The 24,444-nt window shown below is 41.3% G+C and overlaps 1 protein-coding gene across 3 annotated transcripts in view; it reads left to right on the forward strand.

Moving 5' to 3' along the window:
• LOC115461459 (protocadherin-7-like) overlaps positions 1-24,444 on the forward strand; it is a 1,080,138-nt gene that overhangs the window by 162,107 nt on the left and 893,587 nt on the right. The gene's annotated exons all lie outside the window — the stretch shown is intronic.

Genomic DNA, 24,444 nt, shown 5'->3' on the forward strand with positions numbered 1-24,444 from the left:
ATATACGTGTCTACACCAGCGCAGGCCATTTTTTGGTACACCTTAGTAAAAGGACTGCACAATATCTTGTCTGTGAATAACCACCGCTATTCAGCAGCACTTAACTGGTTAGCAGTGCTGAATATTCACAGTTAGCATCTGAGCCAAAGCTGGCTAACTTGTAGGTTTTCAGGGGGCAGAGTTGGCACTTATGCAGTTAAGTGCAGATATTCATCTGTTGACTGCATAAGATAACTGCTTAAATTGGGTCATATAAATAGCAGTCTTATCTTTATGCGGTTCAGCAGATGCGGTCAAGGGCTGAACATTGCTCTTAACCGCATAAGCTTTAGCAGCCAACCCAAAACCAGATATTCAATACCGGAGCCTGGACACGGCCCGGCATTGAATATCTGGGAATACAGCCTGCGACGGACATAAAAATGCTGACTGCCGTCAGCTGAATATCAGTCATATTGTTTAAAATGTGCACATGTAGCCCGTGCTTGATTTTCAGTATATGTGCAGGGAAAGTTCACAGCTTTTGGGCTTGTAGGCAATATATAAGAAATTAAATAAATTTTTAAAAAAGTATATATATATTGTAACCAGGTACCTCTAGGTGCAGCCAAGGAGAGAACATTCTCCTTCAGCCACAGGCTCCTGGTACAGTCATGAAAACAAATGTCCACACCAGCAACTTCAATTTTAAGGCTTTTATTCCATGCAGGTTTCTAGTAGACCTGATACACAGTTCCAACAGCAGCATTCACCTTCAGTCTTAAGCACATGTAAGCCACCTGAAAGTGTGTGGCAAATAGTCCCCTTTAAGCAGTAGGCTATCAGCACCTACCAGGATTCAATACAGGCTCAAAATCAGCTTCAGTCTGGGCTCTTTATCCAGTACACAATAAACAGTAGTTCAATTCCCAAAACAAACAGTTCAATCAGTTCATCATCCCAGTTAAATCAAAAAGCAGCCTTTACTTTCAGGAGGTTTCAATACTTTAGGGACTTCCTCACACCCAAGGGATTTCAGCCTACTTCAGTATTTTAGGGACCTCTCTTGCCCAAGGATTTTCAGCCTGCAACTGCTTCTCTCCTCCTGAACTCTCCTGGGACTCCTTCCCACCTGCCTAATCAATCCCTGGCTTCTGCTCTCACAACCAATCATTCTCCTTCCATTAGCTTCCACCACACCCATACCAGCTGAGTTAAGCATTAGACTAATGATGAGCTCCTGCACACAGGGTTTCCTATCTCCCTTTCCTCCTAGTGGCAGCCAATTTACACATCCTGCCAGCTTACACCCATGTCTTCTCCCATTGCAGCTAGGAGTCCAGTCCGGGTTCCTCATCTCACCCCCTGGCTCCTTGCCTACAATGCTTTCTGGGACTTGTATTTCAAACTGACACTGCCTTAACCCAACTATCCTGGATGTGACTTTATCACAATATATATATATATAAATTAAGCCTATGAAACAAGCTAATTTACATATCAGAGCTCATATTCCAGCTGTTTATGTGGCCTACCTTACTTGGTTAAGTTTAATAGGACAGCATGGAATATCAGCTCTGTATGCCTGAACTATAGACACACCCTCCCAAACTTGCCAAGCATTGCCTTCAAATAACCAAATAGTTTGTCTTGCAAAAAAGTTTGCAAGATAAAGTTTATAAGGCCGATATTCAAAAGATTTATCCTCAAAACTCTAAGAGTTATGCTCTTAAATTGACCTCTTCAAAAATTTCCTAGTGTTTGGAGGGTTAATGAACCTGTCATAGTGACTCCAAAGCCAGTTATGGTTTCTGGATATCCTAAATCAATATGCAAGAGATAAAATACTAGGACTAGGGGGCACGAAAAGAAGATACTAAGTAGTAAATTTAAAACAAATCAGAGAAAATATTTCTTCACAGCGGGTAATTAAACTCTGGAATTCATTGCCAGAGAATGTGGTAAAAACAGTTATCTTAGCAAGGTTTTAAAAATGGTTTAAAAAAGGTTTGGATAATTTCCTAAAAAAAAGTCTATAAGCCATTATTAAGATTGACTTGGGAAAATCCACTGCATATTCAGCATAAAATCTGTTTTGCTGTTCTGGGATCTTGCCAGGTACTGATCTGGACTGGCCACTCTTGGAAACAGGATACTGGGCTTGATGGACCTTTGATCTGTCTCCATGTGGCAATTGAGAAACCATGTCACACTCTACTTCCCAGATTGCAAGGGACTGCGATACACATCAATCTATTTGTCATGGTTTTTTTTTTTGTTACATTTGTACCCCATGCTTTCCCACTCATGGCAGGCTCAATGCGGCTTACATGGGGCAATGGAGGATTAAGTGACTTGCCCAGAGTCACAAGGAGCTGCCTGTGCCTGAAGTGGGAATTGAACTCAGTTCCTCAGGACCAAAGTCCACCACACTAACCACTAGGCCACTCCTCCACTCCATGCTTCACATATCTATGTACAAAAACCCAGAACACGCTCCCAAAAGCCTTAAGAAGCATGAATAACTACTTGATCTTCCGCAAACAAACTCAAAGCTTTTTTCTTCACAAAGTTTTTCTATGAAGACTCTGGGGGGGGGGGGGAGGGGGACTCCAGATCAAGTGAAACAAAAAGTTCCTGTTAACTCACTTTTCTTCAACTAGTTTACACTCGATCGTTCTTTCCACGGTCAGGCGCATAGCCACCAAATGAACTACTCTACCTCATTGTTAATCCTATAGAAACACTCAAGCATCATTCTAAAGAAAGATCACGCAGCCTGGTTGTGAAACCCACCTAAAGCTCATTCTAGAAGTATCTATTATTACAGTTACTTGAATTGGAAGGAGTTAGAAGGGCTGTCCTTTCACTGAATAATTTGCAGAGGACTGGTGATATAGTAGGTCTTGAAGGTTGCCCATGGACTGTGTGGATAAGGTACATTGGGCTTGTCTTAAATGAAGGCATACCGGTAATGCTACATGTACTGTGGATATTATGGGAGTCCCACTATAAAGATAATTCTAAAGGAGTCACTTAGACGGTAGAAACATATGTAAGTGGTCTCGTAGAATACTGACGTACCATGCTTTTATGGTGTATACTTTGCCAGTGGGCATGTACATGGGCAGAGTTTGGGCTGAGGCCACACACATGTAAACTATGCAATATTGTGATTTCCATGTGTTCATGGGCATTTACACCAGCTATAGGGCTGTTGTAAGTACTTGCATTTAGATGGATACATGTTCTATGCCACTTGTGCTAGTATTCTATATGGAAAGTAGGTGTTTACTTTTATTTATAGAAAATGGTGGGCACCCTGTTATAGAACATCCATCCAAATGGCACTTTAGCTCATGCATAGTCACCTTAGGAAGCCTCAACTTAATGTGCTTCTTAAAACATTTTGTAATTACAGCTGGTTTTTATAGTATATCCCTGTTTCAGTTGGTAAAAAGGGAAATATACAGTGGGGGAAATAAGTATTTGATCCCTTGCTGATTTTGTAAGTTTGCCCACTGACAAAGACATGAGCAGCCCATAATTGAAGGGTAGGTTATTGGTAACAGTGAGAGATAGCACATCACAAATTAAATCCGGAAAATCACATTGTGGAAAGTATATGAATTTATTTGCATTCTGCAGAGGGAAATAAGTATTTAATCCCTCTGGCAAACAAGACCTAATACTTGGTGGCAAAACCCTTGTTGGCAAGCACAGCGGTCAGACGTCTTCTGTAGTTGATGATGAGGTTTGCACACATGTCAGGAGGAATTTTGGTCCACTCCTCTTTGCAGATCATCTCTAAATCATTAAGAGTTCTGGGCTGTCGCTTGGCAACTCGCAGCTTCAGCTCCCTCCATAAGTTTTCAATGGGATTAAGGTCTGGTGACTGGCTAGGCCACTCCATGACCCTAATGTGCTTCTTCCTGAGCCACTCCTTTGTTGCCTTGGCTGTATGTTTTGGGTCATTGTCGTGCTGGAAGACCCAGCCACGACCCATTTTTAAGGCCCTGGCGGAGGGAAGGAGGTTGTCACTCAGAATTGTACGGTACATGGCCCCATCCATTCTCCCATTGATGCAGTGAAGTAGTCCTGTGCCCTTAGCAGAGAAACACCCCCAAAACATAACATTTCCACCTCCATGCTTGACAGTGGGGACGGTGTTCTTTGGGTCATAGGCAGCATTTCTCTTCCTCCAAACACGGCGAGTTGAGTTCATGCCAAAGAGCTCAATTTTTGTCTCATCTGACCACAGCACCTTCTCCCAATCACTCTCGGCATCATCCAGGTGTTCACTGGCAAACTTCAGACGGGCCGTCACATGTGCCTTCCGGAGCAGGGGGACCTTGCGGGCACTGCAGGATTGCAATCCGTTATGTCGTAATGTGTTACCAATGGTTTTCGTGGTGACAGTGGTCCCAGCTGCCTTGAGATCATTGACAAGTTCCCCCCTTTTAGTTGTAGGCTGATTTCTAACCTTCCTCATGATCAAGGATACCCCACGAGGTGAGATTTTGCGTGGAGCCCCAGATCTTTGTCGATTGACAGTCATTTTGTACTTCTTCCATTTTCTTACTATGGCACCAACAGTTGTCTCCTTCTCGCCCAGCGTCTTACTGATGGTTTTGTAGCCCATTCCAGCCTTGTGCAGGTGTATGATCTTGTCCCTGACATCCTTAGACAGCTCCTTGCTCTTGGCCATTTTGTAGAGGTTAGAGTCTGACTGATTCACTGAGTCTGTGGACAGGTGTCTTTCATACAGGTGACCATTGCCGACAGCTGTCTGTCATGCAGGTAACGAGTTGATTTGGAGCATCTACCTGGTCTGTAGGGGCCAGATCTCTTACTGGTTGGTGGGGGATCAAATACTTATTTCCCTCTGCAGAATGCAAATAAATTCATATACTTTCCACAATGTGATTTTCCGGATTTAATTTGTGATGTGCTATCTCTCACTGTTACCAATAACCTACCCTTCAATTATGGGCTGCTCATGTCTTTGTCAGTGGGCAAACTTACAAAATCAGCAAGGGATCAAATACTTATTTCCCCCACTGTATCCTTGGCTCGGTGTTCGTAACACAGTCCTCGGGAAAGATTAAGTCATTCGGGTTTTCAGGATACCCACAATGAATATGCATGAGATAGATTTGCATACAGTGGAGGAAGTGCATTCAACTATATCTTATGCATATTCATTGTGCATATCCTGAAAACCTGAAAGACTGGGTTGAGAACCCCATTCTTTGTGTAATGATACAGTTTAAATCACAAGTACAAGGATATTGGTAGTCTGAATTTATATCTAAAATGGGCAGCTCTGTATGTTACAAAATCATCCCACACTTTTGTGAAAGGGAAAGAGAGGCAGCTTGTGGATTGTAGCATTATTTTCCTTTCCAAATCCGAGCTCAGTGCAAGTTACAGTCAGGTACATACCCGTGTTGTTTTTAACTATCTCCCATCACAAATTTCCTGTTTGTCTTGAATAGACTGTACGTTCTACACAGCAGGGACTCACCCTTACATGTGTGTATGTACAGTGGTGCCTATATCTAGTAGTACTATAGAAATATGCAGTAGAACTAGAAATAGTTTTGTGGAAAAAAATCCATTTGCAAGCCTTATTTTGTTAAAGAGAAAGGACTCTCTGCATATGTATGAGGATAACTTTGTGGCGAATATTGTACTAGCCTGCCTAGCAGGAAGAATATTCTGTTCTGTTCCAGCTGGCACAGTTTCTTATGCAGAATTCTGTATAGTCTGCCACAGAATGAAATGGCAGCTGGAACGAGAAAAGAGTAGAGTGAGGTGTGAATTAACCCGATGAAGCCCTTCTTACAAGGTGTCGGGGAAATGCTGTAAAATAATTGCGGCTAACCTTTTATGTGTGAATAGCAGAACAGTGTTTGAACAAGACAGCACACACCATATCTGGAGTAAAAAGGGAGGGAGGTTCAATGCATCATTAGTAGGTGCAGGGAGATAGACAATGAGTTCTTAGGTTTTGCTGGCAGAGTGAGAAAGTGTTATATTGAAGAAGAATAACTTTTGCCTTTCTCTGCTTTGAACTGAGCTATTTGAATGAATCAGGTCCTATAGGAATGTATTGCAGGTGCATTTGGAAGATGGTGTGCTAGCCCTTGGATTGCACATGCTTCCCGCATACTGTCAGCAAACACAGTGTCTGAATTTTAAATTTCTTAACATATTCTGTCAAATCTAGTCATTTGTAAATCCTAAGTAATAGCTATAGACCTCTAACAATCTGGCACTTTTAAGAGTTTGCTCGAGAATGACTGAATAGCTTTGTTTTGCTGCAGAGGTCATAGTGTCAGCAACAAGATTTAAACAGAAAAAAGTTGCTGTTAAAACTGCAGGACAAAAAGATTTATGTAAAAGTGAACTGTACTGAGAACTAGGTGTGAGCAGAAGAATTGCAATCTATCATTCTGCTCCGAAACCCCTTGCCTTATTGCAGGTGTTAGTACAGTGCTCATAATCTGAAACTGAATTAAAGGCAAGGGGTGGTAATTTTCAGACAGCCCTTTCTCTTCATCTTTGCTAGTCCAGACAAATATGTTATTTCCATCCTACCATCAGATGGAGACAGAGGTAAACTAGATAGTCTGCTGTAGTTAAGAAGTTAGTATTATTAACCTCCACCAGGTGGATGGACGCATGGACTGCTGCAGCAAAGAAAAATAGTTAATGTGACAGAGGTCCTAGAGAGTTGATTTCCTTAGTGAAAGCCAAGGGCTAGAACTAGTGGGAAGAAAAAGGCAAATGTCTGAGGTAGCTGATCGCCTTCCCCTAGGGGATCAGCCTTTTGAGGCTTGTGTTGCACTAGGATTCCTTCTGCCTAAGAGAGTATTGGCTTGAGTGTGTGCTAGTGCTAGTGGCAGTGGCTGCTTGCAAAGTAGAGAAAATCCAGCAGTAGGATGCTAGAAGCAGCAGATGCCAGCATGGCCCTAACACACAGCCAAAATTATGGTGGACAAAATGTCAGAATGCCAGCAGTGGCCCAGGGGCAGCTTCTCTTTAAAACCAGGAACTAGAGCTGTAGGCCTGCATTCCTTGGAACCACTAATAACCCTTTGGGGTAAGGGTCTTGATATAGCTGCAAGTGAACTTGAAATGATAAAAAGTGGCAGGCCCCAGCCAAACAAAAAGGCAAGGCTGACCAGAGAGGAGGTACTACTTCAGGTGGTAATTGCTGTGCAAAAACCATTAACAGCTCAGATCTCAGAGAACCACCAGCAAAGCCATGGAGGTATACAAATAAGAGGCCTAAAATTATCTTAGTAATTATAATCAGATAGAAGAAAATCTATCCAAATAAGTCTCCATCCCACTGAATACTGATTTCTATATTCTGAAAAGAAGAAATAGCCAGGCCCCTTGTGGGGGATCTAGGAGAGCAATAGGTTGTTAATAAAAGAGACCAGGGTTCAGATCCTAGGTCTCCCACAGTAAATTGAACAGTCTCCCCTGTCTAGTGGTGGCAGGGCTTCAGGCTTAATGCTCAGGCAGCAGCTGCAGCATCACTCCATCCTTCTATGTAGGGTCCTCTGGGAGTAAGGAAGGCCCCCAGGAGTCTCCCCAGCCCAATTCAACAATGGAGATGGTAGAAGCGGAGGACAGATTAAAAACAATGCATGGTGGCATGGTCCTCTAGACAAGAGGAACAGGATACTGAGAAAGTAGTACAGTCTCTCAAAGCCTCGATTAGTGAGCTTGTAGAACAAGGACATTGAAGTGTTTTGTCCCTAGTAGCTCCGGGTTGGGAGGTTTGATGGTATCCAGGTGTTTCAGGAAGCTTATGGGCAACTGAGTTTCATGACCCAGTAAAGTGTGGAAAAATATAAAAGAAAAAGGCATTTCCTTTTAGTGCTGAGAATCTTCCTCTCTGCCTGCATGCACAGGTGCAGATAGGCTAGCCCATCTGGCCAAGCAGTTCTCCTAAATGAGAGACTACTGAAAAAAGGTGTGAGTGAAAGCTAAATAAATTGGAACCAGAAGTTGAAAGAGTTCAACCTGGGTGTTAGCAATTCAGAGCCTTTGCGATTATAGTTCTCAGATGCCATGGACTCATTTCCTCTTGAAGTTAAGGGAATGTTCCCAAACTCCTTGTAACTTACAATGAGCAACAGCAAAAAGGTAACTAAATATAGTAACATCTAGTTTGAAGGTGGGCATACATATGGGTAATGTTTGGGTGTGTGTGTGTAATTTCTAGAATATTGTGTTTCAGCAATTTAGGTACAAACACTCGCACCAGGTCAATGGCGAGCATAAGCACATACTAGAACCAGTGATAGAACAAGCAGAGGTCTGAAGAACTTGCGGGAGGGCACATTCCAGTCTGCACACCAGTATCCACATTGCCGTGTTAAGTTCACATAAATGACATTCAGTGCTCTACACTGGTACTGTTTTCTAAGGTTACTGAGGGCCCGATGCTCAAAAGACACCGTTAAATATCGTGTGTGTTTATATCCATGGTTCAGCTTACCGATTTTGAAACAGTGATCGATGCTCAAAGGAAAATTGGATACAAGTGAGATGCATGGAAATTCTGCAAGTGGCTCGGTAGGCAAAGCGCCTAGCACATGCATAGAACAGTCTTGCAGTAAGTGTTGATGCTATACGTGTGTCCAGGGCAAAAAGGTGCATCTTAGGGTTCCACAGCTGTAGCAGTGCTGTTATGTGTCGGACACACCCACACACACACACATATAATACACATATAGACAATTACGTGCAGGACACACCCACCCACACATAGAGTACACATGCATGGAGGTTCTATTAACAAACGTTCCACGACAACTTTTTCACACTATTGTTACGTATGGAACACACACATATAATACATGCACATGGCACATTGAACACACACGTGCAAATACTACTAACAAATGCAAGCAGACTGCTCCACTGAGAAGTCGCCTTCAAGCAGCGACAGCTCCAGACCTGCCAGAACATTTCTGTGCATTGTATGGAAACGTCTGTGCATCACATAGAATGCTCATTTTAATACTACTGAGCTTGTTGTAATACATTTGCGTACAATTATCGGTAGCTGCTACCGTGAGTGATAAAAGTGATGCAGAACCCCTTTGTGCATTAGATACTGAATAATGTGTTACTACCAGTCTATATCAAATGTTGCAAGTACGATAAGGTTTGAGCATCGGGGCCTCAGTATACAATGAAATGTGAAAAATAGAAAAATATACAGGGAAATTTGATCCCAGTTTGCCACTAGGAAAGTAGGCTTTTGCCCAACTACACAGACAAAACTTATGTAGGTTGTAAGGTCATAAAGGACACCCCTGCGATATTTGATGCTTAAGTCAGCACTAGGGAATATTAGCCCTCGTTGATGGTGATGGCATCAGGGAAAGGCCAGTGTTCATCTACAGAATGCTGTTGGTTCTAGAAAAAGGCCAGTGTTTACTGATGGTAGCTGTGTTAGGTAAAGGCCAGCATTTATTGATGCTGACAGCACTAGGGAAAGGCCAGCACTCATCTGTGCTGACTGTGCAAGAGAAAGACCAGTGTTCATCATTGCTCACTGTATGAGTCTGGACAGGTCCAGCAGGATGAAAAAAAAGGTGAAATTTAGTCTTTCCTGATAATTTCCTTTCCTTGATTCCTGCTAAACCACTCTAGGACCTACCCTGGAAGACTTCACTTGTGGGGTAATCTCAGGGGCATCTGCTTTGTTTTTAGTAGTTTTGAATTAAGAGTAATGGTCTGCAGAGTGTTCCCTTTTCAGGGGAGGGGAAGAAGGGTTCCTTTGGTGTTTTTATATATTTCCTTGGGTATATACATACTGACAAGTTTCAGGCTGCACTACTTCTTATATCAGTGACGTCACTGGATTCTTCAACTTCTGTGCTTCCATCTGCTAACAGGAAGACAAACCCATCAGTCTTGACTAGTGTAGCAGGAATCAAGGGAAGGAAGTTATCAGGTAAGGTTACATTCCACCTTGAGTTTCTAATCTGTGCTACTACATCACTGTAAAGAAACACTGTTAACACATGTTTTTAGAAACAAGATCCCATTGCATTAATGGAGCCTGCTATAAAATAACACTTGCTAATGGCACTGGAATTCAGGAGCACACATTAGTAATTCTAGCTGTGTCATTTATTTATTATTTAGTATTTTTTCTGAACCAAGCTACTCATACTTAACACTGCCAGTTTACAGCTGTCCGGGGTTGAGACTAGTTTGGACAAGTTATAGTGGCTGTCTTATAGCTCCTATCATGTGTCAGCATTGCCACACAGCAGCCACTAGAGGGGGGGGGGGGGGGGGTTAGAAAAAGCTGTTACAAAAAGCTGTGTTTTTAACAATTTCTTAAATTGTAAAATGCTGCTACACAAGTGCACTTGACCTGCCAAAGCATTCCATATGGATAACCCTGCCACAGAAAGGGCTGACGCTGTGGTCTCAGCATAACAAATTTTCATCATATCACCCACAAAGAGGCGCGTAGCAGTCTCAGACCTTAGTGACTTAATACCTATTTAAAATGAAAAAAAGCATTTCAAGAGTCTGATACACAACTACCAGCACATTAAATTGAATCCTTTGGTTTATAGGTAGCCAGTGTAGGTGTTTAAGAATCAGAGTCTTATGAACAAACTTGGAAACACCCACATTTAACCTTGCAACCGCATTATGGACTACTTGCAATGCCTTGATACCTGAAGCAACTAGTCCAAGGTACAAGGTATTGCAGTAGTCCAGCCGCAATATAACCAAGCTCTGAACAACATTTCTGAAATCACACAAGGATAGTATAAGTCTCTCTTTATGCAAAAGATGTAGGTGAATAAATTATGTTTGGACAATACCAATACAGTATTTATAGACCACTAATTTCCCTGAAAGGGGTTCACTGCAGTGAACAAAAGAAATATAATAGTACAGTCATATCAGCACATACATCAATAACCAACTGGCTTACATTTTAAAATCACTCAAATAAAAGTCTTAATCTTTTTCTGGAAAGCTAAATAACATACAGCCCTGTTTACTAAGCCGCGTGGCAAGGCTGACACAGCCCATTCAAAGTGAATGGGCTATGTCGACATTAGCGCACCGCAGCTGCTAGTGCAGCTTAGTAAACGGGGGGGTAGAGTTCAGTTCTAATAAATGACAGAAAATAATTCCAGAGTGAAACCCCCATGGCAGAAAAAAGTGAATTAGCAATACTACAAAAATGCATGTTTCGAAAAATCAGAGGGTGAAGTATCATCAAATTACTTAAATGGCAAGACAATCCTAGAAGAGTTATAGTAATTATATTTATGAATAAATAAGATGTTTTTACCATATAATATTTGGAAACCACTATTTTCAAATTACCAGTTCATAGGAGATAACAAGAAAAGAAACCAGTTTAACACTGGGAAATTACAATCATCAATCAAAATGTTATAGTTTTAAAACCAGATCAATCACTAAAACCATAATAATCTAAACAGTGCTAGGTTTTACCATTCTAGAAAAAAAAGTTTTTAATTTTTTACAGCACATCATATAATCAGACTCCATTTTAATATCAACAAGTAATACGGCCCATATTTTTGAAGCCTGGTAAGAGATCAGTGAATTAAAAAAATCTCTTGTATTTTATATTTGTCATTGATGGAAAATTAATCACTGAATGGACTCTGTTGCATAAAGATCTACTTGGTAGAGAAAAGTTAAACAAAATAAACAGACTGTGTAACACCCTAAGGGGCCCTTTTCCCAAGCTGCGGAAAAAAATGGCCTGCGGTAGTGGGATTGCTGCATGCATGTGGGATTGCTGCATGCCAGGCCACTTTTTACCGCGGTGGCTGGAAAAAGGCATCTCTTTGAGATGTTAATGGCTGTGCGTTAATATCAAAATTAGCACATGACCATTTACTGCCTGAGCCCTTACCGCCACCTGTTTAGCAGGTGGTAAGTAAGGGCTCATTTGCTAACCCAGTGGTAATTGGGCAGCGTGCGACAGTGTGCTTGCACTGCCTGATTACTGCTGGAAATGCCTTCTCCCCGCCCCTGCGCTAGAGAATAAAAATAATTTTCTAGTGTGGGAATCAGTGCGCAGTAAACTCAGAACTACCACAGGGCACTTGGGCGTGGTCGGCGGTAGTGCTGTTTTGCTGTGCACTACCTGTGCAGTAGCCCTACTGCTGCTTGATAAAAGGGCCCCAAAATATCATGGTACAAAGTTTAGAAGTGACCTGGCCTTCCACAGAAAGTCCATGTAACTTATGAAGAAGGGAAGTTGCCTGATCGAATGTGTGTGCACCACAGATCATTCTATCCATAACACTTTGCAGAGTTTGTGAACGTTTTGTTAATTTTTATGAACAGCCTGTTAAGCTTTAGTAGAAGGGTCCCTTTGTTCTGACAAATGTCACATTTAAATACTTTGCCCAAAAAAATCTCCTAGAACTATGTTCTCAAGATTTGCTTGTCATTTGTTTTTAAATATGGCCATATAAGATGTGTAAATAAATTCTGTCCTTGATTGTTTTGAATAAATAAGCTTTCTATGCATTTTGTCAGATGTATGTTTAATATGCAGGAGAATTGCATAATACTTTAATTAGGGCCCTGTTTACTAAGCCACGCTGTAGGCGCACAAACCTTTTAGAATGCACTAAAAATTAGCACACACTAATGCTAGAGACACCCATAGGAATACTGGGTGTCTTTACCATTAGCATATGCTGAAAAGTTAGCGCGCCTACAGCATGGCTTAGTAAACAGGGTCCTTAGTATCATATCCGGAGTAATGTTTTTACAAGTAAAGCATGTTTAATATTAGATAATGGTTCTTATATAATTGCACAGATGTATACATGTGTCCAAATAATTGGAATAATAGGAAATCCCACATTTTTATGCTGTTAAATTTTCCAGCAGTCCGTTGAATAAGATTTAAGAAACTGTTCAATTCTTGCTTCTTTACCAAACTGCTTTATCATGGAATTCTTTAGCATTAGAGATGCATATGCTTAGGAATTGTCAAGTATTTCGTAGAGTTCTTAAAACATTTTTGTTTTATGAATATTTGGGATAAGCGCTTTTATGATTTATTTCTTATAATCATGATTATGTCAGTTTTATCTGTAATAGCCTGTACCTCCTGAGGTTATCTCTCAGTGCTTTGATTTGTAATCCTCTATGAACTAAATATTGGTATTTGCGGACAATAAGCCCTGAATAACATAACATAAGATAACGTAACATATAACATACAGTTACACATAATGACAGCAGCATGCATGTTTTTAATTGTACTGTACTTTGAGGGGAGGGAGAATGCTGGAAGGAAGGATTTTCTTTGTGGTAGGTGCATGAAGTGAGGATTTACTTTATTGTGTAGGTTGGAAGGGGAGAGAAAGAGGAGACCAAAACGAGAGATTCTTTGAGAGAAATGTGTTCTGGGAAAGGGATTTCTTCCAATTGGGACACCTATAGGAATTGGGAAAAAGGCAGGTCCATTTGTGAGGGGTGCTTGTTGGGGGGGGGGGGGGAATGTTTCTGTGTTGGCTTGCAAACCCTCAAGCAGTATGAAGATTATAACATAGTCTGATGGCAGTGCTTTGCAATGACATGCAGAGGGAAGGTCCCTAATTCTATCTCCAGAAATGTCACACCTTGGGTGTGGGGAGGAAGAGTTACAGTCATCATTAAGGATGAAACAAGGCGGTTGGCTTTAGAGGAAGGAGTCCAGGTGCATGGCTTCTGCCTCAGAACCGTTGCTTCAATGACTAGACTGTGAAGAGTGAAAGGTGAAATACAAATAGGGGAAAATTCCCAGATAATTGTGAATGAAGACTCAGGATGCCTTGCTTTTGACTGGGCTGCATAGAAAAGCATAAATAGGAAACTACCAGGTCAGAAATGAAGACTGAGCATAAACATCCTCCTGCTGCTAAATTCCCCAGAATATTCCCCCGATGGGCAATTACCTGTAAGATACTATGCTTCAATAAACAAAGCAGCGATGGTTCAAATCGCCTTATCTTAGTATTTACATATGTTATCAACATGGCTGTGGTAAATACTGCAGTTTAAGCAGGGCAGATTGGAATTAAATTATGATTTAAATTACTAGTCAGGAAAATTCTATTTCCTCATTTTCTAGTAAAAATGCATTCTTTTTGTTTCATGTAATAAATATTCATTAGCATTCAGATTGATGTAGGTTTCAGTTTTAGAAGACAGATACACTGCATACATTACAAATCAAGTAGTTTTTAAACTCTATCAATAAACATGTTTATTCTGGTTAGTTTGTTCCAACAAACAAAAAAATGATTATTTTTAACAAAACATGCTTATATATTTCTGAATAGTTAATTGTTTTAGGGGCCCTTTACTAAACATGTTAAACACTTAGGGCTAAATTCAGCAAATGGCACTCAAATTTGGTGGAGGAAAAAAAAAAGATCACTAAGCATGATTCTATAAACAGTGCTCCGAGTTGGGTGCCATTTATAGAATAGCGCTTAGCACCAGGATCCGCATCCCGTTCTGAGTACAGGGATTTACATCATCTGAAACCTGGTGTTAATCCTTGTGCCTAAATTAGATGTGGATCTGCCGTGTTCTATAACACTGGGCGCAAATTGTAGGAACTCCCCTGACCAGCCCATGCCCCTCCCATGGTGAAGCCCCCTTTTCAGATCCATGCTTAAAACTTTACACACGCACCTTTGTAGAATACTGACTAGGAAGATGGACACGTAAATGCAAATTGTTGCCAATTTAGCACCAACCACTAGGCTACTCCAGGGACCTGCTTGCTGCTCTAATAGGACTGGCCATAATGTCTGAAGCTGTCATAGGGTCTTTAAATATACTGTTTCTTTCACATCTTTGTGGGGTGGAAGGGGTTCAATGATCACTGGGGGAGTAAGGGGGGGGTCATGCTTTAATCCCTCCGGTGGTCATCTGGTCATTTAGGTCACCTTTTTGTGGTTTAGTTGTGATTGAAACAGGTCTACACCAAAACTTTTAACTTTTAGCCCTGGATATTTTTGTTTTGTTCCATTATGGCAGAGAATGTCAATGTCAAATCCAGGAATAAGAAAGTTTATCATTACTTCATAGTCCATGTAAATATTCTTGGAAGGCAATCAACAATATAAAGGAGTCTCACAGAACCAAATAAAGGGATCCCAAATCCTCTAGTATCTTGCCAGCTGATGGTCAAGTTCTGATAGGTGATATTTGTATTTAGCAATTAAACTCACATGATTCCATCAATGTGAATAAGAAATCACTGCAGTGTCTTTCCAATGTAGTAAAACTACTTTAAGCCCTACTGATACAATGGTATCGTACAACTTCTTGGAATCCTCATGGATCAAATCTGGTAATATAGCCTATCTAAAAATTAATAATTTGTTGTGCTCAACAAAGTGATACATTTTTATTTGATTAACTTAAAATATTTTTTACAAGCTTTGGAGAGCTGTCCTCAGTCAGTGATGAAACTATGTTAAAATAGTACAATCTCTTCTTGGTCTTACACACAGTAACACAGTAAATGACGGCAGAAAAAGACCCGCACGGTCCATATGGTCTGCCCAGCAAGTGGCCAGAGCCACGCCTGCCACTCTGAGTAGGGTCCCAATCACCCATGCTTAAATGTTGCTTGTCAAGTCTCCACCATGCCAACCATATAGGCATCCAAACATGATGGGGATGATAGGTGGTTATAACCAAGATTCCTAGTATTCAACTTACCAGTCAAGATATCTACCCTTCCCCCCTGAGCTGCACAGAACAATAAAGTGATCTGTAACACTGGAGTTGCCAAAACTTCACCCGTATTTTTCCATTTGCAGGACAAAGACCCTAGAAGTCTGTCCAGCATCGACCTCGGGTCCCCCAATGCTAGAGGTTGTCTGCATATATCTGACAGTGGCAGGCCTGGATTTACGTTAGAGAAGCTTTTGGCCTCATTATTATATGTTACATTAATAATAATTAATTATTAATGTTTGTAGGTGAAAAAGCATTTTAGAAGTACTTTCTCACAAGCATAGAAAATTATAAAACCTAAAAGTTACTTCCTACTTAATTAGGGGGTGGGGTGGGGGACATTTATTTATTTATGCTCATTTATACCCCACTTTTTTCCACATATATGCAGACTCAAAGTGGCTTACAATGTACTGATAAGGCTATCGCCAGACCAGTGGTATACAATTACAATTACTTGAAAGAGGATAGAAGGAACAGGGTAAGAAGAAAAAGGGTAAGAGAGACTAAAAAAGGTCTATGGACGTGTTATTAGGAAGGACTGTAGGAAATATGCAGAATTTCTGAAGTTGGCTTTCCAAAATAGGCTGGTCTTAATTATTACAGCTTAGATGATCTTCCAAAATAAGACCAGCAACAAAGTAGTTTGATAGCTGCTGCTGTTTCAGGCATAGTGCCGCTGATTGTTGCACAAAAGGTCACTGATTTACTATATAATATTTTATTTGGATTTGTATTATTGTGACTATAAAATGGATTATCTTGTGTATAACAGGAATGGCAGGATTTTCTTAGAAGAAGTAACATGTCATTCCAGTCTAAGGTCTGAGGCTCAGAGGTGGCCAATATGAAGTGAAGGATTGGAAACAAAAGTTTACCTTTTCATGGACCACACAAAGTTTTGCAAGAGAGTGGACACCCTGGAGGGAATAGACATAATGGGAAATAATCTACAAACATGAGAAAAATGGCCTCATGCTTGGTAGGTATGCCTTATATACTGTAAGTAATGTCACACTGGGAAAAGACCAAAGGTCCATCGAGCCCAGCATCCTGTCCACGCCAGCGGCCAATCCGGGCCAAGGGCACCTGGCGAGCCTCCCAAATGTACAAACATTCTATACATGTTATTTCTGGAATATGTAAGAAGTGCGGAGCGTTGCATTTGGAGTGCAGAAATTCAAATATTTATGTTGTATGCGATAGGGGGTGAGAGGCTGATGTGCATAGACTGGTAGAGAAACATTGGCATGGTTTCTCTCTTAGTATTTGAGGAAATCAAAGTTGCAAAACAATCTGACAAGGTGGTAGCTAAAGCAAGAAGGATACTAGGATGCAAAGAGAGAGGCACAACCTGCAGAAAGGTGAAGACAATAATGCCTCATGCAGGTTATTGGAGAGGCCTCACTTGTATTGTGTTCAGTTTTGAAAGCCATAAGATATAAAGAAGCCAGAAGCGATCCAACGGAAAATGACCAAAATGGTATGGGATATGTGTCAGAAGGCATATGAGAAGAGAGATGATGTTTCTACTCATTCATGGAGTGAGCTAGATTGTAACTAGCAATCAATGGTTTATTATTTAGTTCTTATTGGTATCTTATTTGTGCTACTCTGCTCTTGATATTTTGTTTATGGTATTGTAACCTTGCCTATTGCTTTATTTATTATAAGTATATATGTATGTGTATGTATGTATGTATGTATGTATGTATTAATGGACAGGATAATGTCATCAGTTGGGCGGGTCTAAATTGGCGTCATTATTACTGGCCGCCATTTTGTTGCCTTCAGAATTTTGGAAGATTCCTGTTGCGTGTTATGTGTTGTCGTCCTCCTGAAGCAGAAACAAAACAGGAGACCTTCTGCTTTACTGGACAGACTGGTCTTTATATGCTGTTATTTTACTATGCTAATATTAACTCAGAAACAGTAAAATAGTGCTTTGTATAAGTCTTCATATTCTGTTATCTATATCATTTGAAATGTATTAAAGTAGAAATGTGTTTCATTGATCTGCACAACATACTCTATGCTTTGAACTTGAAAAATGCAATTATAGAAGTTTTCAAAAAGTAATTAATAAGAAACCAAAATGTCTTGATTGCATATGTCTTCAACCTTTTGATATAGAAAACCTAAATTAGCCATAAGACTTAGTCTCTCTCACATACACAAGGAGGGACACAGGCTGCACATACTGCAGCAGTACACATTTATCCACTCCTACACTAGCTGAGATAACATTTAATCATCTCTCTGACCTCATGTGCAAGTTTCTTTAAATTAGTCACCTTATTTTCTAACTACTCTTTCTCTCTTACCTATCTATATCTTCCATCTTATGCTGTCTACTAAAATGTGCTATTACATATTGTGTTGACATTGTAAGTAATATACTATGCCATACTTTGTATTTTTATTGCTGTAATTGTCTATTGCTTATGTTTGATTTATTCTTACTGTACACCGCCTTGAGTGAATTCTTTCAAATCCTAATAAATAAATAAAAATAAGTAGAACCCAGCTGTGTCCAGTCACAGTCGTTGAGCTCATTTGAATATTTCTAGATGAAGATGCCAACTATGAAGCTGCCAAACGAACTCCAGGAGAAAGTTATTCAAAGGTTCAGATTAAGGGAGAGCTACAAGAAAAAAAATATCGAATGTGCTTGAATATCCTTTGAGGCATTGCTAGGATCATCTTTTTATCACTGTAGAATGAAAGTGGTTCAGCTTCACTAAGACACTGCCTCAGTCAGTAGGTTAAGGACACGGCTGTGGAAGGCCACGGTGAGGCCTAAAAAGAAGCATAGAGGTCTCTAGCTGAGACTGGGGAAAATGTTGACTTTTTAACAATTAAAATATTTGTTCTCAAATAGCTCCTGCAAAGGAGGGTAGCAAGAAGGAAATCATTACTATAGAAAAGACATATGGGGCTAGATTCTATATATCACACCTAAAAAATTGGCGCAAAAAAATATACCTAGGCATATTCTATCAACTATGCCTAAAGTTAGATGCGGTTTATAGAATATGCCTAAATTTAGGCGTAGTTGATAGAATACGCCCAGCGTCAGTCTCCTGCAACTATATTTAGTTGCGGCCATTTATGCCTAATAAAACCTGGTGTAAATGCTGACATCTAAGTTGTGTACAGAATGAGCATCTTCTTAACACTGAATGTAAATTCTAGGAAAGCCCACAGCCCGCCCATGCCCTTTCATGGCTATGCTCCCTTTTCAGATCTGCATCTTAGAATTTACGTGTATGACTTTATAGAATATGCTTAGAAAGTTATGTGCGTAAATTCGAATTAAAGCCAATTAGTGTCAACATTTGCTTGTTAAATGGCAGTTATCAGTGCTGATTGGCTAATTAAGCCAATTAAATTGCATACGCAAATCTGAATATGACCAGATTTGCGCGAGTAACTTAAGTTGCACTATATAGAATTTGGGGGATGATGAACTATATAGCATTTGCAAAGAAACACTCGAGAGGCATTATATACATATGGGAGGTTTTGTGGTCTGATGAGACCAAAATGGACAGGATAGCAAGGCCAGGGAGGCTTGTAAAGATTAGCAGAAAGATGGATGGTACAAAGCATAGGCCTTAGGGTAGGGTAGGACACATGAGCCCTGAGCTTTCCAAATTTTAAACATTCCTCCCACCCTTGCCACAGCTGCCTTTTGTCAGCCTGAGGTAGTGGCAGCACTCCTGGAAAACCCTACACACCCCACAGAGCCTTTGAGCACATGTACTCTTGAAGGCCCTGCATTTTGAATTGTGTTTTTCCAGACACCGGAATATGAAAAATGGACAAGGTTCTGAATACTTTTACAAGGCACTGTATCTATGAAATTTATGATAATACCATTATTTGTTACGTGCAATAGATGATTTTTATAGCTCTAACATTACCAGAATGTATTGTGAATTGACAACATCTGCTATCATCTGGCATATGTGGTTCCTGCCCCAGGAGATAGCTGTTTGTTGAATTCTGCTGCCAAATGTGCTTTGGCTGGTATGTATAATGTTGTAAGGAAGATAATCATCTAACGTGCCTTTATGATGTATGAAGCAGAGTTTACAGGAATTTGTTCCTGTGTTGACTGTATCCTGCAAAACCTGTGCAAAGGATTAGGGCTTAGGACTTGTAAGATCTAGTTTAATGATTTTTATCTTTATTGTGTATTTTTTTTATATGCTTAATTTTCTGTTTAGATTAAGTGGTTTTTTTTTTAGATGATGTCTGGAGATTTTAAATTATATCGAGTTGATGTTGCAACCTGTGTCAAACAGTTGGTAAATTACTGTCTTTCATGGGATTTGATGTAATATGTACTGTTCTAATACAGTCTGCCTTGAACTGGTGTCAACTTGTAAAGATGGACTAGAAGTGTCAACCTAAATTGAATTATAATGACCCCAAACTTTCGAAAACCCCACAGGCAAGGAAGTGATGTTACCACAAGAGATGGCTGCCTGAGCCGAGAGCTCTGACTACCTCCAAGCAATATTCAACCATTTCACATCCTTTTCACCTTCCAATCAAGGAGTTTTAGTGGACGTCATTTGGGGACTACCCCCAAGCAATATTCAGTCATATCACGTCCTTTTCAGCTTCCAGTCGAGGAGTTTTAGTGGACGTCATTCCCGGAAACACCTCGCTGCAGCTAGGGATGAGTGTCAAGTTTGCTTACACAGACCTACTGCGTATGGCCACATGGAGAGCCCGGATTACCAGAATACCTCCTGCCAACAATCGTGGGCAACACAACTTTATCCTGAGCTATTTGCAACTGGTGACCCCTGGAACCTGACAGCGAACTGTCCAGGAAATCCAGAAGTGGATGTAGGAGATAAAAGCTGACATAAAGGCAGCACGTTCTGAGATTGCAACATTGGGTTCTGATCTCAGGGGTGGGATTAGTGCCTTGGGTCACTGCTTGGAAGAGACTGAATCCCACTTGGAGAAGCAGGCAGAGGCAGTAAGCTCATTGGCCCAACAGATTAAAGATTAACTGTTGGAAGCACAGCAGATATGGGACAAACTGGAGGATTTAGAAACCTAGAGCCATCATAACAACCTCCGGTTCTGTGGCCTGCTGAATACACCACTGTATATGGATAGCGAGGAAGAGGTGTAGATAATTGTATGCGCATTGCTATCCAAGACATGGGAGACTATGGAGCCCTCTGAGGTGCGGATTGAATGGGCACATCAGATTCTGGGTCCTATCAGAGCAAATAGGCCTTGGGATCTGATTGCTTACTTCACTGACTTTAAGCTTAAGGAGAAGATTTTACATGCTTCTCGCGCAGTGGACAGATTTAAATGGGATACCTATCCTATTGAGCTGTATTAAGATCTTGCAGCGGCTTCTTTAAAGACGGGCACGGAACTTAAGCTGTTCACACTGCATCTGTGGACCCAGGGTATTCGCTATAAGTGACACCACCCTTTTGACCTTCTTTTCTATAAGGATGACAAGCTTCATTAGGTGTGTAGGCTGTTGGAGGCCAGAGATCTATTTCTGGACACTGCAGAGACTCGTTCAGTGAAATCTGTGACATCAACTGTGGCGCGACCTAGATGGCAGAGAATATCACAGGGCAAAGGTTGCCTGCAGCGACAGCAATCAGATACGGCATTGCAGCACCAGGATCCACCTGCCGTACCCTGAACTACAGGGAAGCTCTGGTTCTGTGCCTTATAAAAATCCTTTCTGCTCGTTTGGGTTTAACTTTGACACAGAAAGTTTTCAGACAGTTCTCTGATAATATTTTACTGATTCACTTGTTTTCTGTTGTTTTCTACATAGCACTGGATGTGTGTGGTCTGTCAATCTGTTCTGCTTAGTTGTTTTATTCTGCATTGGGGGGGGGGGGTCTTTTCCTTTCTTAGGCACCCCTGTGGTTTATTTAGTGGGAGTGCCATGTTGTTTTTGAGGAGGATTGGGTGGGAGGAAGTGGGAATGTTTATTGGGATGGTCATAGCGATAGGGTTTATCTGTAACACTATTGGGCTCATTTTCGAAAGAGAAGGGCGCCCATCTTTCGACACAAATCGGGAGATGGGCGTCCTTCTCACAAAGTCACCCGAATCGGCATAATTGAAAGCTGATTTTGGGCGCCCTCAACTACTTTCCGTCACGGGGATGGCCAAAGTTCCCTGGGGTGTGTCAGAAGCATAGCAAAGGCGGGACTGGGGCGTGCTTAACACATGGGAGTCCTCGGCCGATAATGGAAAAAAGAAGAGTGTCCCTGATGAACACTTGGCCAACTTTACTTGGTCCATTTTTTTTCACGACCTAGCATCAAAAAGGTGCCCGAACTGACCAGATGACCACCAGAGGGAATCGGGGATCACCTCCCTTTACTCCTCTAGTGGTCACTAACCCCCTCCCACCCTCAAAAAAAATCTTTAAAAATACCTTTTTGCAAGCCTGTATGCCAGCATCAAATGCCATACTCAGGTCCATCGCAGCAGTATGCAGGTACCTGGAGCAGTTGTAGTGCATGCAGTGTACTTCAGGCAGGCGAACCCAGGCCCTTTCCCCCCCCTACCTATTACACTTGTGGTGGTAAATGTGAGCCCTCCAAAACCCACCACAAACCCACTGTACCCACATGTAGGTGCCCCCCTTCATCCCTAAGGGCTATGATAGTGGTGTACAGTTGTGGGGAGTAGGTTTTGGGGGAGTTTGGGGGGCTCAGCATACAAGGTAAGGGAACTATGCACCTGGGAGCTTTTTCTGAAGTCCACTGCAGTGCCCCCTAGGGTGCCCTGTGGGAGCTTGCTGTGGTGTTGGATCTGGCTCTGATTCCACAGCCACATCCACCATGGCACTTCGATGACGCTTTGTTAACTGAGCCCCCTAAAGTTAACCAATTAGAGAAAGATCTCTCAGAGTGTATTACCATTAATGATAATGGGGAGGTATCTTCTGGGACACAAATAAAGCAGTTATTCATGGGAAATTTATTGTGCTACAGGCCTATCTACGGCATCAGGCTAGGGCAAAGCCCAGCAACTGCAGGCGCAGCGGAGTACTCACTTAATTCAGCTCACAGATTGACTCCATCAAGTGCGGCTGGAACGTAATGAGCTTCAGCTAGTGGAGGTCTCGGAGCACCTTCCACAAGTTAGGCAAGCTCACTTCGAGTTTGGTAATCAAGCTTCACTTTTGTTAGCTTTTAAACTAAAAGAAAAAAAGCACCCATTCACACATTCTTGCTATTTTAGATGATGCAGGGGTGCAGCATCGTACCTCTAGTATAAAAACTGCTTTTCTGAGCTATTACAAAAATTTATACCAGCTGGATGTAATGCCTATGGAAGATGAGATATCTAGCTGTTTAGATCAGGTCCACATACTGATGATGTTGTACTAACAGATGGAAGCTCTAACTCAACCTATCACACTAGACAAAGTCCTTTGGACCATACAAGATCTTCCCAATGGCAAAGCTCCAAGCCTGATGACTTTACCAATACATTTTATAAATGTTATGTATAGATTTTGGTGCCTCTGTTGGTGCAAGTCTTTAATGATTTGGAGATGCAGACAGAACTACCATGTTCACGGCGCTTAGCAGCCATCACAGTCCTCTTAAAACCAGGAAAGGATCCTCAATTATATGGCTCTTATAGGCTAATATCATTGCTTGGAACAGACTATAAACTTTTTACCAAAATATTGGCTAGGTGGCAACAACGTGTCATGCCATACCTGATCCATGAGGATCAGGCAGGTTTTATCTGAGGATGGTGAACATTTGATAATATTCAGAAGGCCTTGCACTTGGTACAATAGGCCAGTGTTACACAGCTGCCCTTGTTGATGCTCTCATTGGACACTGAGAAAGCATTTGATAGGGGACTTGGGCCCTTCATGTTCTCTGTGTTGGATCGCATGGGGTTTACAGGGTGTTTTCTGTTATGGCTTTCTCTTCTCTATGTCCAGCCTATAGCTTTTCTAAAGATTAATGGGGCTCTAACCAATATCTTTTCCTTACATCATGGAACATGACAAGGCTGTGTGCTTTTGCCACTGTTTTTTGCCTTTTCTATTGAACCTTTGGCCCAAGTCTTGCGAGCTCACTGGGATGTTCAAGGGGTTCCTGTGGGGGAGGAGGAACATAGGGTGATGCTTTTAACTGATGATGTTTTACTTACCTTGACGGATCCATGTTGGTCGCTCTCACGGGTTGTTCGAGTATTACATCAGTACGGGTGGACTCTGGCTTCAGGGTCAACTTGAATAAATCAGAAATTCTCAGCTTTAACCTGGCTCCTGAACTTATTCAGTTTCTGCAGAGCCAGTTTCTTTTTCAATGGGCCTCCTGTTTTATTTGATATTTGGGAATTAATATCACACCCACCTTGCAGGGTCTGTATCAAACTAATTTCCCTCCTAAGATCCGGGAGTTATTTCTTGATCTGGATTGATGGGAGGGCTTAGAGCTATCCTGGCTAGAGAGGGTACATGCAGTGAAAATGATGATTTTGCCCAAGTTGTTATATTTATTTATGGCGTTGCCACTGCCTATGCCCAATCAGTTTTTTTTGCCAATTGAAATGTAGGGTCTTTACATACATTTGGAATCGAAAGCCACCATGGGTGTAGGCTGATGTGCTCTACCAATCTAA

The sequence above is a fragment of the Microcaecilia unicolor genome, chromosome 2 (assembly GCF_901765095.1).
Source record: "Microcaecilia unicolor chromosome 2, aMicUni1.1, whole genome shotgun sequence".
Classification (NCBI taxonomy): Eukaryota; Metazoa; Chordata; class Amphibia; order Gymnophiona; family Siphonopidae; genus Microcaecilia; species Microcaecilia unicolor.